This window comes from Magnolia sinica, chromosome 1 (genome assembly GCF_029962835.1).
Source record: "Magnolia sinica isolate HGM2019 chromosome 1, MsV1, whole genome shotgun sequence".
Lineage (NCBI taxonomy): Eukaryota > Viridiplantae > Streptophyta > Magnoliopsida > Magnoliales > Magnoliaceae > Magnolia > Magnolia sinica.
The window spans coordinates 51,571,810-51,589,769 of NC_080573.1; the positions used below are offsets into that span (position 1 = coordinate 51,571,810).

Consider the following 17,960-nt stretch of genomic DNA (forward strand, 5'->3'; position numbering starts at 1 on the left):
TTACAAGACATTTAACAGCGAAAATTTTCGTTGCTAAAAAAATTTGTTCCACTTTTAGAGACGAAACTTTTCGTTGCTAAAAAAATTTACAAGACTTTTAGCTACGAAAATTTTCGTCGCCAAAAAATATTTACTATACTTTTAGCTACGAAAATTTTCGTCGCTAAAAGTCTCTTTTTTAAAATATACAGCTTAAAATTCTGCACAAAATTCCTGATATACACCTGTTAACAATATATTTCATAATATTCATCCTGATATACACCTGTTATATAATATATTTCATCATATTCACATTCACATCCATCTAAACCCAAACCCAAACATAAACTACATTCATCCAAACATAAACAATCTTATCCGCATCACATTCATTCACCCATAAATACATATAAACTTAACATCATAAACAAATATACAAAAAATCACAAAGATGAAGGCGGAGTTAGTGGGGCATCGATGGGTAAGTGTGCAGCGAAAACCTGAAACATCTCCATCATCCGTCGCTCATGCTCCACCCGCATCTCATCCATCCTCCTCTCCTGCTCCTCCCTCTGCCTCGCCAACTGATCATCCATCCTCCTCTCCTGCTCCTCCCTCTGCTTCGCCAACTCCTCCTCCATCCTCCTCCTCCCTCTGCCTCGCAAGCTGATCCATCATCTTCTTCTCCTGCTCCTCCCTCTGCCTATCCAGCTGATCTTTGATGTCATCAAGGACGACCCGTAGCTGCTGAACCTCTCTCTTTGCGGTATCAGCTTGGCGTACGGTGCTATCGCCAACGGCGATGGATCGGCTGAAGGCAGCTCTAGCGGGTGCTATGAGCTTAGCACCATGGCCAAACCCACGTACATATCCAAAATGGATGCCAAGCACCTGACTCAAGATGTCTGGCTCACTCCACTGAGTACCATCGGGAGTTGGCTGACTGCGTAAGTTGTCCATCTCCTCCTTTAATGTAAACATATGAATTTTCATAATAAATGACATTATTATAATTTAATGTAAATAAATTTTACAATGTAAAGGATCTTTACCCAAATCTCGCTGGCTCTAGGATGTACCCAAGATCTCATTGCCTGCCGACAGTGAGTCCCTTTGTAGAAGTCTACTGGTCCAAGCTCCTGGCCAGTGACGAAATCTCACTGCGCAATCGAAAGGACAATAGAGTTAATATAAATGCATGGAAAGAATATATAAATGTAATAATTACCAGTACTTTCTTACCATGTCGTGACGAAATCGTACAAATGACTTTTAACCAGCTACGTGGTTCACTTCTAACTTTTCTCTGTTGTCAGAATTTATTTTGCTCCTCTTCTAAATACATTATTCATAATACATTTCTATTAATTACAAATTTAATTATTACATTAAGATATCATAAATATGTAAATATTACCTGAAAAGAATCTGACGAAAACCTATCGCAGAGTATCCGCCAGTCCTCATCGGTCACGTGCAGCGGTACAGACTGTATGACCTCCTCGTGGCTCACGCACCGCTTGTACTACCGGTGTAACTTACTGCGGTAATCCTTGAACTACTCCTTCATCATGTCGTCGACGGCATGGGAGTTGTGCGGAACACTGAAATCCAAGTCAAATTTATCCTGTAGTTTCGTAAATAATAGATTAAGACAATAAACTTATTGAGAAAATAACTTAACCATAAATAAACTTTTATAAAATAAATTTAATTTGCTAAAATTTACCTGAAGGCGTTGACGGATGAGCTGTCGCACATCATCTGTCACGTCTCCCCAACGGGGGGTGGTGAGGGGATCAGAGAACGACATAAGACACCGACTTCCGACGTAAACAACATGGTATTGTTCCCAACAGGTCTAATGCAGTCCTGTGGGAACTCTACCGTCACCCTACCCTCATGCGTAAGTCGCTCTAAAAGCAACTCACGCGTGGGTCCACGTCCTCATCGGTTGGTTGACGACGCCGTTGCAAAAGAAATATATAAGTCTAAACATAAACAGAAATCATAAAAAGAAATATCTGTCTAGACTTACATGCAGTGCCCGGTGTATGCGCGACTGAGGGATCAGACGCCTGCGATGCAACATGTGATGGCGATGCTGGCTCCATCGCATCATGGGTAGAAGGCGTAGATCCAGTGCGTGAACGACGTACTCACCCACCTGGTGTCATCACTGAATATGTGCGAGCTACGAACTTATAAATTTAAACAATGTCAATACAAGTGGAATATACTAAAACATTATACAAGTAGTATTGACGGTACAATGCATTTGTGCTTATGCTTAGAGAGATGATTAAAATATGATTAGACCATTACACTATAATGCAAGCAGAATATAATAAAACTATAAACTTTAATCTATAACCATTGAAAATTTCATTATACATTGTCATTCTATATTAAATACACATATTTCGTTGTAATACGAAACAACTTTGAGGTAAACTATCTGAAGTACTCCCTGCGTAAGCTATCATATGCTTCAGAAGCATATGTCATTTCGTGTGAAGCACTCAACATATTTACAGCCAACATGCTAGTCACAATAGGAGAAATCTATTCTCTCGAGACTCTATTTAGATGTGTAAGTGACAGAGTCGCATCTTCCATATCTTGTTTGCCACGGTTATATATCTCCATCAGCCCCAGAATTTCTTTGAGATGGCATAATCCTTCCTCTGAGTCGTCGTCGATATATTTCACTCTACACTCATCGACCAGACCGGGTATCTCTATGGCCCTACCAGAAGAAGATAGGACCGAAACATCCATCTGCAATAACTGATGAAGTATGTTGCATGCTTCTGCTATGCTCCGGTTTAAGGAGGACATGATCAGAAATTGACTCAACTGCATATGTGGATTATAAACAAGTTAATAAAAAGAATTAATCATGACTTGTAATTTTCACGTATACATGAAATACATAAATTATTCGAATAGAAAAATGACATGTAAATTATGTGTACATTTAATAATCGTCGTCTGTATCACTATCACTTGGGGCTATTTCTTCACCATCACTATCACTGATCAGTATTTCATCCTCATTATCCGTAACGTCATTATTAATGAAACCGTTATCATCTCTAACAATATCACGTATTATTGAGGCATCAACGTGATCAGGTGGCACATTATCTCTGTCTAATTGCACCACATCAATATCAACACTTGAATTAGTCCCTGCATCCCTAGATGGCATGTCTTCTTGATGTGTTTCTTCAACCCTAAACGTGTCATTTTCTCCATCCTCGCTATCTTCAACTTCTGGTACGGGAAAGTCAAATATGTTCCTGGGCTTTATTTTCTGCACCACGTGCCAAGAGCCGCCTAACTTGGTGTCAGCGAGGTAAAATACTTGTTCGGCTTGGCTGGCGAGGACAAATGGATCATCCTTAAACCACTTTCGAGATAAATTTAAGCTCGTAAAGAAGTTGTCAATCTATATTCCCAACTTCTTATTTCCAATGTCCCACCAATCACATCTAAATAAGTACACCTGCTTTCTCATACAATAACTCAGCTCAATAATATCTATCAAAATGTCATAAAAGTCAATTTCATCCTCCTCATTTGTTCCCTTCACAATCACCCCACTATTTTGTGTGGTCCTATACTTCTCACGTTCTTCGGTGTGGAACCGAATCCCGTTTATAATACAACCTGTATATTTAGATACATGTCTATCCAGGCCACACGCCAGTGAGTATAATGCATCAGACGCATCCGCAGAGTTGCTCGTGCACAACGTCTTCATATATTATCACGTACAAAATATAATTGTTTAAAGATTTTCATAAGTTGAAATAATGTGCAATACAACAAAAATGCTAAGTGTGGTGAGATACAATGTGAAATCTTACACGTTTGGCGAACCATTCTGGAAACTGATCTGATGCATTCGATCATAATTTGTAGAGAATTTGGACTCCATCTCGTCTGTGTTCGCTACACATAAATGGCATGTCATCAGCAAGAAACATTAAGATCATCGTATGTAAAGAAAATAATAATCGAGGGAAGACTTACTCCAAGTACGACTCTATTTCTTCACAATTATGCAACACATACCACTGCGCCTCTGCTAGATCGCCAAGGTCCATATCCTAAAACATCGGGAATCCTAAAGGATGAACGTTATGTGTAAATACAGATATGAGTCCTGGTTCATGCTCTTGCCCTTCATCGGCATTCCGATCTTCTCAGTTGAATCTAGTCTCTATGCCATGAAGATACATGGAGCAAAATGTAAGGCACTCATTATCAATGTACGCTTCAGCAATCGACCCCTCCGATCGTGCCTTATTCCTCACAAATTATTTCAGTGTGTGAAGGTATCTGTACACAAAACCACTATGTTATACGTATGAAAATATGTAGTTTATGGAATGAGTAAAAATTTTATGGAATGAATAAAAATTTTAACATATTGATACCACCTTTCGATCGGATACATCCAACGATATTGTACTGGGCCTGCAAGCTTCGCCTCGTGCAGTAAGTGAATCGCTAGGTGTACCATAACATCGAAAAATGCAGGTGAAAATATTCTTTCAAGTTTCAAAGGATTACGACAATATCCCTCTCCAGTCGTTTAATAACATCTACATTCAATGATCTCGAACACAAATACTTAAAGAATATCTCCAACTCAATTAGTGCCACACTGATATCCTTACTCAAGAATCCACGAATTGCAACCAGCAGTAGGCGTTGTAGAAGGATGTGACAATCATGACTTTTCATTCCTGTTACCTTACAGTCCGTAACGTTTACGCGCCGAGATACATTTGACGCATACCCATCGGAAAACTTCACCAATCTCAACTATTCACATAAACGCTTTCTCTCTAATTTTGTCAACGTGTAGCAAGCTGCTGGTATAGTATACGAATTTCCTGTGGTTGCAAGTACAACTCTATCCTTAAACCCATTTCTTGTAGATCCAATTGAGCCTTAAAATTGTCTTTTATTTTCTTCTCTATGTTCATCAATTTTTCAAAGACATTGTCACATATATTTTTCTCAATATGCATGACATCTAAGTTGTGTCGCAATTTCAAATCACTCCAATAGGGCAACTCAAAAAAGATGCTCTTCTTCCTCCAGTTATAGTCTAATATTATACGTTTCCGCTTTTTCAAGTGCGATGCCTTACCAAATCTAACTTCTCCAATGTTACTCAATTGCTGCATCACGTCTTCTCCAGATAGGTCTTTCAGGGGTGGCCTATGATCTTGTTTGCCATCAAAGATCATCATCTTCCTACACCAACTATGATCGCTCGGAAGGAACCGACGATGGCCCCATATAACACATTTTTCTACCATGCTTCAATGACAATGAACAAGTCTCAATACCACATGTAGGATAAGCCAACTTACCCTTCGTGCTCCACCCAAATAAATTTTCATATGCGAAAAAGTCATTTATTGTCCACAAGACCGCTGCATGCAAACGAAATGTCTATCCTGTAAATGTATCATACGTTTGTACACCTTTACTCCACAACTCGTTTAACTAGTCTACTAACGGTCGCAAATGCACATCAATATCATTCCCAGGTGACCTGGGTCCAGGAATAAGCAATGACATCATTAAAAATGACTCCTTCATACACAACCAAGGAGGTAAATTGTAGGGCATAAGTACCACTAGCCACATACTGTACGAGGTACTCATAATACCAAATGGATTAAAACCAACACTTGCAAGACCTAGTCGAACATTCCGAGAATCCTCTGCAAACTAGTCATGTTGCTTGTCAAAATTTTGCCAGGCTTTAGAGTCTGTAGGGTGCCTCAGTGTACTATCATCATGAACGCGTTTCTCCTTATGACACCCCATATCTTCAGCTGTCTTACGAGACTTAAACAATCTTTACAATCTAGGTTTCAATGGGAAGTACATTAACACCTTTCGTGGGATTTTCTTACCCCTGGCTCTATCATTTTCCACCTAGACTCTCCACATTCTTAACACTCTTCAGCCTTATTATGCTTTTTTCGATATAATAAACAATCATTTATATATGTATGTATGAGTTCATAACCAAGGCCCAAGTCTCGCATCAAGGATTTTACCTCGTAATGAGACTTAGGCAATGTCTCACCATTTGATAATGCTTCTTTCAACAACTCAAGCAACATGTCGAATGATTTGTTACTCCAACGATTTATTATCTTCAAATGAAGTAACTTTGTAAGAAAATTCAACTTGGAGAAGTTCTCACACCCAGGATAAAGTGGACGTTGCACATCCCTCAATAACCTACTAAACTTTTCTGATTCGACATCACCCATTGGAGGAATATCTTGGCTACTGCTTATCGCTGCAAAATCAGTATCCGCAGCTATTCCCCTGAACACATCCCCTATGATATTTTACATTTCATTAACGTCTTCATCCTCGTCATCCGGCACAATTAGGTCAGCAAGGACTTCAGTAGGCTCAACTCTTTGGGTCATATCTTCACCATGATAGATCCACCAAGTGTAACCTTGGTCAATCCCAACTATGAACAAATCATCCTCTACTTTGTCTAAAGTCTTATATATCATGTTCTTGCATTTTCGACATAGACACCTAATCCTATTCCTTGAATCTACCCGATTTCGCACAAATTTCATGAACTCTTGAACCCCTTATTTATACTCTAGGCCAAACCTGTTCTTAGCTCGCATCCAACTCTTATCCATGTCTACAATGAAAAGACTAAAGTCAGTTTACAGAAATAGCTTTAAGATTAGGCTAGGTTATAGGTTTAGGTTATATGTTTAGGTTTAGAGAATAGAGAATAGGTATAAGTTTAGGTTTAAGTTTAGGGAATTGGAGTTGAGATTAGGATTAGGTGTAGGTTTAGGTTTAGGGATTTGAGTTTAGGTTATAGATTATAAGTTATAGGTTATAGGTTTAGGTTAAGTTTATAAGTTTAGGTTAATGTTATAAGTATAGGTTTAGGTTATAGGTTAAGGTTTAGGTTTAGGTTATAAGTTTAGGTTTTGGGATTTGAGAATAGATTTAGGTTAAGGTTATAAGTTTAGGTTAAGATTATAAGTATAGGTTATAGGTTAAGGTTATAGTTTAGGTTAAGGTTATAAGTATAGGTTATAGGTTAAGGTTAAGGTTTAGGTTTCGGCTATAGGTATAGGTTTTGGGATTTGAGAATAGGTTTAGGTTAAGGTTATAAGTATAGGTTAAGGTTATAGGTTATAGGTTTAGATTAAGGTTAGGTTATAGGTTTAGGTTAAGGTTTAGGTTATAGGTTATAAGTATAGGTTATAGTTTAGGTTAAGGTTATAAGTATAGGTTATAGGTTAAGGTTATAGTTTAGGTTAAGGTTATAAGTATAGGTTATAGGTTAAGGTTAAAGTTTAAGTTTCGGCTATAGGTATAGGTTTAGGTTTAGGTTAAGGTCTAGGTTTAGGTTATAGGTTAAGGTTATAGTTTAGGTTAAGGTTATAAGTATAGGTTATAGGTTAAGGTTAAGGTTTAGGTTTAAGTTTTGGCTATAAGTATAGGTTTTGGATTTTGAGAATAAGTTTAGGTTAAGGTTATAAGTATAAGTTAAGGTTATAGGTTTAGGTTAAGGTTAGGTTATAGGTTATAGGTTTAGGTTAAGGTTTAGGTTATAGGTTATAAGTATAGGTTATAGTTTAGGTTAAGGTCTAGGTTTAGGCTATAGGTATAGGTTTTGGGATTTGAGAATTGGTTTAGGTTAAGGTTATAAGTTTAGGTTAAGGTTATGGGTTATAGGGTTAGGTTAGGGTTTAGGTTATAGATTTAGGTTTAGGTTATAAGTGTAGGTTATAGGTTTAGGGAAAGGTTAGGTTTAGGTTATAGGTTTTGGAATTTGAGAATAGTTTTCGGTTATAAGTATAGGTTTAGGTTATAGGTTTCGGTTTTAGGTTATCGGTTATAGGTTTAGGTTTGGGTTTTGGGTTTTGGGATTTGAGAATACGTTTAGGTTGGGTTATAGGTTAAGGTTTAGGGATTTAAGAATACATTTAGGTTTTAGGTTTGGGTTATAGGTTTTGGGATTTAAGAATAGGTTTAGGTAATAAGTTTAGGTTTAGCTTTAGGTTATAGGTTTAGGTTAAGGTTTAGGTTTAGGTTAAGGTTATAAGTATAGGTTATAAGTTAAGGCTAAGGTCTAAGTTTAGGTTATAAGTATAGGTTTAGGTTATAGGTTTCGGTTTTAGGTTATAAGTTATAGGTTTAGGTTAAGGTTTAGGTTTAGGTTATAGGTTAAGGTTAAGGTTTAGGTTTCAGCTATAGGTATAGGTTTTGGGATTTGAGAATAGGTTAAGGTTATAGGTTATAAGTTATAGGTTTAGGTTAAGGTTAGGTCATAGGTTGTAGGTTTAGGTTAAGGTTTAGGTTATAGCCTATAAGTATAGGTTATAGTTTAGGTTAAGGTTTAGGTTATAGGCTATAAGTATAGGTTATAGTTTAGGTTAAAGTTATAGGTATAGGTTACAGGTTAAGGTTATAGGTCTAGGTTTATGTTATAAGTTTAGGTTTTGGGATTTGAGAATAGATTTAGGTTAAGGTTATAATTTTAGGTTAAGGTTATAAGTATAGGTTATAGGTTTAGGTTAAGGTTTAGGTTTAGATTATGAGTTTTGGGATTTGAGAATAGGTTTAGGTGATAAGTATAGGTTTATGTTGAGTTATAGGTTAAGGTTTAAGGATTTGAGAATACATTTAGGTTTTAAGTTTAGGTTATAGGTTTTGGGATTTGAGAATAGGTTTAGGTTATAAGTTTAGGTTTAGGTTTAGGTTATAGGTTTAGGTTAAGGTCTAGGTTTCGGTTAAGGTTATAAGTATAGGTTATAGGTTAAAGTTAAGGTCTACGTTTCGGTTATAAGTATAGGTTTAGGTTATAGGTTTCGGTTTTAGGTTATAGGTTATAGGTTTAGGTTAAGGTTTAGGTTTCGGCTATAGGTATAGGTTTTGGGATTTGAGAATATGTTTAGGTTAAGGTTATAAGTATAGGTTAATGTTATAGGTTATAGGTTTAGGTTAAGGTTAGGTTATAGGTTATAGGTTTAGGTTAAGGTTTAGGTTATAGATTATAAGTATAAGTTATAGTTTAGGTTAAGGTCTAGGTTTAGGTTATAGGTATAGGTTTTGGGATTTGAGAATTGGTTTAGGTTAAGGTTACAAGTATAGGTTATAGGTTAAGGTTAAGGTCTAGGTTTATGTTATAAGTATAAGATTTGGAATTTGAGAATAGGTTTAGGTTAAGGTTGTAGGTTTAGGTTAAGATTGTAAGTATAGGTTATAGGTTATGGTTAAGGTTTAGGTTTCGGCTATAAGTATAGGTTTTGGGATTTGAGAATAGGTTTAGGTTAAGGTTATAAGTATAGGTCATAGGTTAAGGTTTAGGTTTATGAAATCGGATTCAGGTTCGGGATCGGGTTTAGGTTATAGGTTTAGGTTTAGGTTTTAGGTTATATGTTTAGGTCTAGGTTTATGTTATAAGTTTATGTTTTGGGATTTGAGAATAGATTTAGGTTAAGGTTATAAGTTTAGGTTAAGGTTATAAGTATAGGTTATAGGTTTAGGTTAAGGTTTAGGTTGGGTTATAGGTTAAGGGTTAAGGATTTGAGAATACACTTAGGTTTTAGGTTTAGGTCATAGGTTTTGGGATTTGAGAATAGGTTTAGGTTATAAGTTTAGGTTTAGGTATAGGTTATAGGTTTAGGTTAAGGTCTAGGTTTAGGTTAAGGTTATAAGTATAGGTTATAGGTTAAGGTTAAGGTCTAGGTTTAGGTTAAGGTTAGGTTATAGGTTATAGGTTTAGGTTAAGGTTTAGGTTATAAGTTATAAGTATAGGTTATAGTTTAGGTTAAGGTTATAGGTATAGGTTATAGGTTAAGATTATAGTTTAGGTTAAGGTTATAAGTTTAGGTTATAGGTTAAGGTTAAAGTTTAGGTTTCGGCTATAGGTATAGGTTTTGGGATTTGAGAATAGGTTTAGGTTAAGGTTATAAGTATAGGTTAAGGTTATAGGTTATAAGTTATAGGTTTAGGTTAAGGTTAGGGTATAGGTTATAGATTTAGGTTAAGGTTTAGGTTATAGGTTATAAGTATAGTTTATAGTTTAGGTTAAGGTTATAAGTATAGGTCATAGGTTAAGGTTAAGGTTTACGTTTCGGCTATAGGTATAGGTATTGGGATTTGAGAATAGGTTTAGGTTAAGGTTATAAGTATAGGTTAAGGTTATAGGTTATGGGTTATAGGTTTAGGTTAAGGTTATAGGTTATAAGTTATAGGTTTAGGTTAAGGTTTAGGTTATAGGTTATAAGTATTGGTTATAGTTTAGGTTAAGGTCTAGGTTTAGGCTATAGGTATAGGTTCTGGGATTTGAGAATTGGTTTAGGTTAAGGTTATAAGTATAGGTTATAGGTTAAGGTTAAGGTCTAGGTTTAGGTTATAAGTATAAGATTTGGGATTTGAGAATAGGTTTAGGTTAAGGTTGTAGGTTTAGGTTAAGGTTGTAAGTATAGGTTATAGGTTAAGGTTAAGGTTTAGGTTTTGGCTATAAGTATAGGTTTTGGGATTTGAGAATACGTTTAGGTTAAGGTTATAAGTATAGGTTATAGGTTAAGGTTTAGGTTTATGAAATCGGATTCGGGTTCAGGATCGGGTTTAGGTTATAGGTTTAGGTTTAGGTTTTAGGTTTTAGGTTTAGGTCTAGGTTTATGTTATAAGTTTAGGTTTTAGGATTTGAGAATAGATTTAGGTTAAGGTTATAAGTTTAGGTTAAGGTTAAGGTTATAGTTTAGGTTAAGGTTTTAAGTATAGTTTATAGGTTAAGGTTAAGGTTTATGAAATCAGATTCAAGTTCGGGATCGGGTTTAGGTTATAGGTTTAGGTTTTAGGTTATAGGTTTTAGTTTAGGGTTAGGTTTAGGTTATAGGTTATAGCTTTAGGGAATTGAGAATAGGTTTAGGTTATAGGTTTAGGGTGTGGTCCCTGCAAATACAGATATAAATATGGCCTGCTTCAATTGGCCAAGTCCCTCCAATGATGTCCAAAGGAAATGGACAGCTTCATCATGGTCATAATAGTGGTTCTCATCTTCCAAGGACCCCCGCTTAATATCCGGATAGCTCCGACGCACATCCAAGTTTGCTCCATCAATTTCGAGCAAATACAGATATAAACACAGCCTGCTCCAATTGGCCAGGCCCCTCTAATGTTGTTCATAGTAAATGGACAGCTTCATCATGGTCATAACAGTGGTTTCCATCTTCCAAGGACCCCCACTCAACATCCAGATTGCTCCGACACACATCCGGGTCTGCTCTATCAATTTCGAGCAAATACAGATATAAACACGGCCTGCTCCAATTGGCCAGGCCCCTCCAATGCTGTCCAAAGGAAATGAACAACTTCATCATGGTCATAATAGCGGTTCCCATCTTCTAGGGACCCCTGCTCAACATCCGGATAGCTCCGATGCACATCCGAGTCTACTCCATCAATTTCGAGTAAATACAGATATAAACACGGCTTGCTCCAATTGGCCAGGCCCCTCCAATGCTATCCATAGGAAATGGACAGCTTCATCATGGGCATAACAGCGGTTCCCATCTTTCAAGGACCCCCGCTCAACATTCGGATAGCTCTGACGAACATCCGGGTCTGCTCCATCAATTTCGAACTGATACAATTAAATCCTAAATTAGTTACTCATCTAAGGATGGATAGATTGTAATACTTTCATATTCCCACTTAAACGTCCACGCCAAAAATCCGGCAGCATCTCCCTATGCCTCTCCGAATAAGTTGATCTTACGTTACATTCCGATGCCAAAAATTTAAAGCAATGTAAAGATATTTGACATTGGATACGGAACGGAAGAAACAGATCCAGAGAGAACCGAGGAGATAGACCGCGGATCAGGCATGAACATTTAAATAGATTATATGAAAGCATACTATCCATCTAACCTTGAACTGTCCAAAATGGGACAATTTGAGCGATTTCTATGCCACCAAAAACACACCATATCTATGTATGGCCCTATAGAAATCCTCAAACGAGTAACTAATTATCTAACTTACAAATCTATAAATTACAAGTCACAACTATAAACTAACTAATCACAATAATAAGTCAAAACAAAAAAATGTAATATATAAGCTCATTAAGGTTTGCAACGATAGAAATGCACATTTTATCTTTATACTGAGAACAGAAATACAATGTTAAGTAAACAAACATTTCTAACAAACTATTACGTGAAAGAAAAGCTCTAGAAGATAAGAAAGTCCTCATGTATAATGCTACTGTCAGCTACTTAAAATAAGAGATTTAATTCATATGCGAATGATAAATGTAAAATGCCAAATTGGGCGTGGCAGTAACAATCAGAGTCGAAAGCGTAATGAACAGCTCAAAGGGCACAAGCGTTGTGACCTAATAAAGAGTCACAATACACAACCCAAGGAGTGCAATAACGTGGTCCACTAGAAAGGAGCAGAAGTATGCCATCCACAAGGAGGAAGCATGTATGCAATCCAGGGGCAAAGTGGAACATGCATTGCACAATCGATTTTTGAAGTGTTTCCTTGGAAAAGTTGCTTGTCATGCTCATTCATATGAATGTAGAGAATTAAATTCTCTTGAATCAAGTTTAACTATGTTAGCAAGTCTCTTTAATCAAGGAGTGATGTTTGAGTCTGTTTAACCAATGAAGAGAGAGTTCAACTAGTCTATGGAGATGAAAACTCTCACTCATACATTGTAGATGAAGAGTTCATATTTCTTTGCAAAAAGAAAAAGAAAATTCTTTAAAAAAATATATACAAGAGCCCATATTTACACACACACACACATGTATCTATATATTTAGTGGGCTAATGGTTGAGTGCAGCCCACACCTGTAATAACAGGTGCTAAAACACACACACACACACACACACACACACACACACACACACACACACACACACACACACACACACACACACACACAACACCCATGAGACAGCCACGGGGTTTAAAGCATCATCCAAAACCAATACATATTGCTTGATATGTACCAGTATTGCCCATGAATGTTAAAACACACACACACACACAACATAGTTGTTGTTCATGGCTCCTTTCACAAAACCATGAGAGGGGCTATGCTTACTCTCATCTCCCCTACCATGATTAGAGATCAACTTCTTCCAAAGATCGATGGAACCTTGTGTAAGACCCGTGCCCTAGTCTGTACCGTTCTGTTAGCTTCCACGGTCCTTCCGATCAAATTCCGGCAACCTTCGCACCGTATCCGATGATTGCACATGATCTTAAACCAGGTCTTGTATGCCAAAGTCGACTCGAACCGAGACCTATATCTTAGCGACCGCGCCATCACCGTAGTTCCAACGCCGTGACTTGCGCACCGACCCGATACCCAGGCTAGAAGATGTCGATCTGTGTTTATTCTGAAGAAATGCCGTGCGTTGTGAATCTCAAGGGAATCTCTACAAAAAGTCTCATCAATCAACCATAAATGCATCCATTATCCAAGTACAACCACCCCACTCCTCCTTTTCCCACAAGTCAAACCTCTCTCTCCCTCACCATTCCTTCTTTAAAAATTTTCAAACTAAACCATCCCTCTTTTACCCATTTTGAAACCAACCCGTACCTCATTAATTACACCCACCACTCCATCCATCACTCTTAATATTCTCTTCTCTCATTTACTCAAACAATCTCCCAAGCAACCCAAACTCTCACGTCTAAGCACCTCTCTCTCCCAAGCCAAGTGTGGCCCACCTTCCCCACCCCTCTCATCTCTCATCCACACCTTCAATCTCCCATTAACCTCTATCCAAAGGCAAGCTAAGGAGCATTGGAGTCTAAGGGACCAAGAAGAAGGAAGATAAGGTGGGTGATCCACCGTTAATTTTAAATTTTAGGGTCCACTTGTTGTGGGACCTACTTGATGTATGTGTTTTATCAATGGAGGGCCCATAGTGGCGGGGTCCCTCCTCTCCATCACCATCTCTCTTGTCTCTTCCTCTCTCCTTCTCTCTCTCTTTCCATTGTGATGGTGTGGATCCCACCAAAATGTGTTATATCTACTCCATCCATCAACATCAGATGGTGTGGCCCACCCTATTATAGGTGAAGATCCACACCATCCACTGTTGAAATGGATCCAAAGCCCTTGTTATATGTTATATTTTATATAATATATATATGATATATAATATAATATATTATATATATAATATAAGATATATAAATATTATATATGTATATAGGTGTAGGCGGGCCACATGCATGTGGAGCCCCACCATGACGCATGTGTTTGCACCATCCAGCGTCCATGGGTTGGCTAACATGGAGTGCATGTACTAACATGGGTGGGTACTAATAAAGCTTTAAAAAAAAAAGAGAGTTGCTTTTGGGATAGGCTACCTATGTAGGCTCCACCTTGATGTATGGGGCCGATCCACGCCGTCCATTCCGTTCTTTAGCTCATTTTAGGCGTTGAGCCGAAAAATGAAGCTGATCCCATTTTCTGGCGGGCCATACCATGGGAAATAGCAGTGTTACCATTGAAACGCACCTTGATCCTTCTATTCACCAAAAACAGGCCGCATATTGGACTCATTGGTTGGTCTTGGACCGTGGAATCCAATGACTGGAGTGGATTCATTTGATATGGGCCCTGCAGGGGAAAAACCATAGAATTTCATATTTTCTAAAAAAAAAAAAAAAAAAGCAAGAATCTGGCCGTGATGGCGCAGTAGACGCCTATCTTGCTGACTGCAGACAGACAGGTGGGCCTCACGGCCCATGTGTGGCCTCACGTGATGCGTTTCGAACATCAACACCTTGCATTTGATGGGTCCCCTTTGTCCACGGGACGTCCCCAAAAATCAGCCATAAACGGAACTCAGGCGGGCCATACCATCTAAAATCATGTGAAGACATGCTTAAAATATATAAAATCATTTGGTGAGGCCTACCTGAGTTTTGGATGTGACTGAAACTTGGTCTGGACCCTCAACCAGGTGGGATACAAATATAATGAATTTCTTGGTCAATTTCATGCACTTCTGATGTTTTATTTAAACCAACACGATTTAAATGATATTTAAACTCGCAAGTATACGAATCAGATACAGATACGGTACGTATTACGAGATCGTTCCCACGAGGACTGGTCGTCACAATTCAAATATATGACTCTCCTTAACTAATCCAACAGATAATGGAATGAACTACTAAGCACAATTTTAGGGAAAAAAACAATTAAGAATAGAGAAGAAAATTCAATCAGAAAGAGAGCACTAGGACTTTCGAATCCACCCCTAATTATCCTAACCCTTGTTTTGTCTGTTGATTCACCTTGATCTAGATTGATACCACTTAAATAGAGAAAGCACAATCTGTGTCCTTAATCGGGCATACAGACTGTCTAATTCCTTTAAGCAATGTCATGAATGACATATCCCATATCCTTGGTCGGGCATAAGGGATGTACAATTCATTAAAGCATCCTGTTTCTTCCTCTATAGGAAACCTGTTCTTGCTCAGACACAAGCACCTATAATAAGCATCCAAACAACATCCATATATATACTTTGGTCAAGTTCATAGATGGAGAAGTATAGAATTTAAACCCATAAAGCCCACTTAAAGAAAGAAACAAATTAATTGAAATTCAAAGTAAATCAACCAATACAAGAGCTAATCAAATTAGGGGCTTCATCTCAGCCCTAGCTGAGAGATTAGTGACCCATAAAATCCATAAAAAATATTAAATAAAATTCATAAGAAAACGTCAAACCAAACAATCTCTCTCTCTCTTCTTTCTTCTCTTTCTTCTCTTTCTTCTCTCCCTTGCTCCAGATCTGGAATCCCCTGGTTCTGAATGCCTTTCCCACGTCCAAAACTCCCCTTTTATAGCTGCTGGATGGCTGGGGTCGGTGGCAGAGTCGTAGAAGGACTCGAAGTGTAATTTTTCGCAGCCGTGATCGGTGGGCCCCACAGAGGTATTTTCTGAAAAATCCACCCCGTCCATTGGATTCAGGATGAAATTTCGATCAAGAATGGGTGGTTTTGAACGTCCATTCATGAGGCCCAAAGAAGAAATCATGCCAAAAGATCAGTTTTGAACGTCGCCGGGTAGCCCTTTTATGGCCTCTGTACCGCACACGTGGGTCCGCATAGGAGTGGAATATCAGCATGGTTTTGTAGTTCTCGAACCCATCTACACGATGGACGGCTCGGATCGGCCGTACGGGTGACGTACGGGGCCCACAATCCTTCGCAAAAACGGCCAGCGGTCGTCCTTTACGCGGACGCGAAAACAACTTCCGTGGCAATGGTGGGACCCATTTTGATAATTATTTCAATAATCCACTCCGTCCATTGCATGGAGGATGAAAAAAACGGCTAGGAATGCCCAATTTCGAGTTAGAGTTGCGGTGGCCCACAGAGTTTTGAACTCACCGTCCGTTTTGCATTTTTCAGCGATCAACGTCCGTACACATGCATGGAACCAAACGGACATCTAGGCGATGGTTATAACTGCCCCAGGAAGCGGATGGACGGTTTGGATTGTCCATTTGGACACTAGGTGGGCCCCACAACCGACGCTCGCGGTTCGGTTCCGCGGACGCTGCAGCGGCGAGAGAGAGAGACAGCACTGGCGCTGACCGAGATACGGGTACGGTGCACAGCTAGTGCAAGTGTGCACGATGCACACTCTGCATACACAGGGCCCACTGTAATGTTTTGAGAAATCTGCACCGTCAATCCTTTTTCTCATATTATTTCCACCGTCAGGACCAAAATTGATGTATATCCAGATATCCAGTGGGCCCCACTTAATGAATTAAGGGGCTGATCTGGCCGTTGGACCACTTCCCGAGATCTTCTATGGCTGAAATTTAATATGTACGGTTAATTTATGGTCCCTATCACGTGTATGAAGTTTCGAGTTGATCGGATGGCGGAAAACATGTGATCTTGCATTCTGGACCCTTTTCGAGCCTCTTTATCGTGCTTTCCTCAGATCCCAGGCGTATAAAATCTTCACTATTGGTTTTCTGGAGTCCCCCATGCTCTGGAGACTTTGGATCATAAAATCCATACCTTTAACATCAATTTTCAATACACACTCCTGATTTCATCCTGTAATAAAAACACGAGTAAAACACTCCATTAAGCCTCATCATGTACGTCAATTTAGTCAATTACTGGGGTCTGATATGCAATATTTGACCCTGATCACCCGCGACCCTCGAATTGTAGTGGGCCCCGGTCCAGTGGGCCCTACCCTGGTCCACGTAACCCTATCAACAGATTGGATGTAAATAAATATTACAGTGGGCCCTACCTTGGTCCACGTGACCTTATGAACAGTTGGATGGCAAATAAATATTACAGTGGGCCCTACCCCCTAGTCCACATGACCTTATGAACCGTTGGATGGCAAATAAATAGTACAGTGGCCCCAGGGTCTATGTGACCTTATCCACATATTGGATGGAAAAAAACATTTATGGTGGGCCCACACGGGACCCACTAATGTATGTTTTGTATCCACACTGTTCATTTATTTTGTGGGGTCCACCCTATTTATGTGCTCCAAATATGGGCCACCGTAGGCAAGCCTACCGTGATGAGTGTGTCGGACCCTCTATCCTTCTAATTTTGTCAATCATGGGCTGTCATATGAGGCTTATGTGACTAGGCCTATTTTGATGTATTTATGGGCCGTCCATTAAGGCCCACTTTGATTTGTATAAAGCCATTAGTTGAGGCCCATCTTAATGTATTCATGATCGCCCACTAAGGCCCAGTTTGATATATATCATATGTATGCCTGATATGAGAAGTGATCAATCATAGCATATGCCTTCGGGCAGACTGTTTATAGGCTCCCTGATAGGTGGAGTTGCCCCATATAAGTGCATGGTACACGCAAGACTGC

The 17,960-nt window shown here is 38.7% G+C and overlaps 2 long non-coding RNA genes across 2 annotated transcripts; both read right to left on the reverse strand.

The window, feature by feature from the left end:
- Positions 1 to 248: 248 nt before the first annotated feature.
- On the reverse strand, positions 249 to 6,874 carry LOC131242892 (uncharacterized). The gene is made up of 2 exons (XR_009169760.1): positions 6,603 to 6,874; positions 249 to 558 (listed from the first exon to the last, which is right to left on the reverse strand). It is a non-coding gene; the product is annotated as an uncharacterized LOC131242892 (long non-coding RNA).
- LOC131242940 (uncharacterized) lies at positions 1,027 to 1,535 on the reverse strand. Its single transcript, XR_009169785.1, has 3 exons — positions 1,400 to 1,535; positions 1,225 to 1,317; positions 1,027 to 1,142 (listed from the first exon to the last, which is right to left on the reverse strand). It is a non-coding gene; the product is annotated as an uncharacterized LOC131242940 (long non-coding RNA).
- Positions 6,875 to 17,960: the final 11,086 nt, after the last annotated feature.